Consider the following 2108-nt stretch of genomic DNA (forward strand, 5'->3'; position numbering starts at 1 on the left):
CGCGGATCTTTAACTACAATACCCTTAGTGAGTCGAAACAATCTCATTAAGGCCCTTGGAGACGATCAAATAATTACGTCAATCATTGCATATTTATGCCTGAGTGCAATTCTAATACAAAAAATGTTTGATATTCCTCAAGCTGAGCCGACTACAAGTCGTTGTAGGGTTCGTCTTGCCAACTAAAGCCGATGACGCCAAAACATTTAAACCATTGATGGCATTATTTAACCATCTCCAAAGCACTTTGTCATCGCAAAATTCAAAACCAAATTTTTTACGCTTAGTTACAATAACAATATTAATTAGTTTCAAGAATAGTCATAAATAATTAACAGTTTATTTTAGAAACTCGTGATAATCTACAAATAATTTATGCTGACTTTTACTTTCTGCCCTTAACAGCATTTTTAAAATTGGCTTTTTCAATCCATAAAAACGCATCGCCTCCGTGGCGCAATTGGCTAGCGCGTTCGGCTGTTAACCGAAAGGTTGGTGGTTCGAGCCCACCCGGGGGCGAATAATTTTTTTGGTTTATTGTTTTTTAATTAACTTTATTACATTCTTTTTAATTTTCGGAAATATGTTAGGGAAATAAATGTACACACATTAGAATGTATACGCTGAAAAATTGGTTCTTAGACAACGGATATCGGAGAAACAGTCTCGGGCTTAACATTAAGGAGTTATATGGGTTACATGGAGCCTTTTTTCAACAATTTTTTCTCATATAAGAAATGAAATATTTTAATCGATTTTTTCATTATTACAAACATACACTATTAACGAAGAAATTCTGAAAGTTTTTGAAAAAATATTTTAAACTCGACCATTGCGGCGCTATTTCCGGTAACCACTCGGAAAAAAGATGCGCCCGCGTTGGCAAAATAATTCCTTACAGGATCATCTAAAGTAAAAAAATACGTGTTTTAGTTGAAACCTTAACTTAGAACTTGAACGAAGGAAAAAATAAACTGAAAATTGCAGGCAGGCAGACATTTTTACAAAAAAAAGCCTTCGTCCGCGTTTTTAAGAACTGTATCTCAAAGAACTGTGTAAAATTTCATGAAAATCCGCTGAGTAGTTCTCGATAAATCATGCCAACCGACTTCAAAAACAGAGTTTCGAGAAAACGCGTTTAAAGACGGGGTACTTAGCATAGTTAAGCTCGAGTGCACTCGTTCTCAAGACTGTATCTCCGAAACTATTGCTCAGATCAACTTGAAAGTTAAGGAAAATATTCTGATGGTATTGCAGAATTAAATAAGATAATAAAAAGACTAGACTTTTGGAAACCCGTAAACCTATGTAACCGTAAATTCTCATAATATTTAGAAAGCATAAACCAAACTTAAAGGTCTCAATATAACTCAAGATGAGAATTCTCTAGATAGGTTATTCTGCGATATGTACAAATATGTTGAAAGGGTGTCTCAAAATAAAAGAGGATGTTCTATAAATATGCACACTGAAAATATTATCGAAGCTAATTTCGAGTAAGTTATCTTCATCTAGCAAGGCTTTATTCGAAGACCTCAACTCCACCAAAAAAAATTGTTCATTGCTGAATCAACTTTCCGTCATTAATGAGCCATAAATTCATTAATAAAATCAAACAAATCGTGCAATTAACAAACAATAAAACAAACAAAGCGTAAAAGTGAAAGTTGAACATAACGGCACTTTTGTAAACATAGACATTAATTAAGTAATAAGTAAAAGTAATGAAGGCGTAAATCAACAAAGAGTTCCCAAGCGCAAACATATGTACCGTAAATTGATAATAATCGAAATTGCAATTATTTAATAACTTTGACCTATTAGCAAACAACTCGAACAAAAAACGTTTAATAAAATGTCTAATGAATTAGAAAAAATCAACAATACTAACAAGCAACTGTACAAACACAGAATAACGAAAAAATTATATGAAGCAGTATGAAGAAGTTCAGAAGTTACGCAAGTAAAAGTGTGTTTCGAACAAAAATCAATCAAACAAAAAATATTACCGCTTAATTATGCCATCATTAGAGCGCAGCAAACACAAAGCTGAACTTGCTGTTGCTCAACCGACAGCTAAAGGTTGGCTGAGTGTGAGCCATGCCTGC

General features: G+C 33.5%; 1 non-coding gene across 1 annotated transcript; it reads left to right on the forward strand.

Annotated features, from left to right (window-relative positions):
* The first annotated feature begins 445 nt into the window (after positions 1-445).
* Trnan-guu (transfer RNA asparagine (anticodon GUU)) lies at positions 446-519 on the forward strand. Its single transcript has one exon. It is a non-coding gene; the product is annotated as a tRNA-Asn (tRNA).
* Positions 520-2108: the final 1589 nt, after the last annotated feature.

Source organism: Bactrocera dorsalis, chromosome 3 (genome assembly GCF_023373825.1).
Source record: "Bactrocera dorsalis isolate Fly_Bdor chromosome 3, ASM2337382v1, whole genome shotgun sequence".
Classification (NCBI taxonomy): domain Eukaryota; kingdom Metazoa; phylum Arthropoda; class Insecta; order Diptera; family Tephritidae; genus Bactrocera; species Bactrocera dorsalis.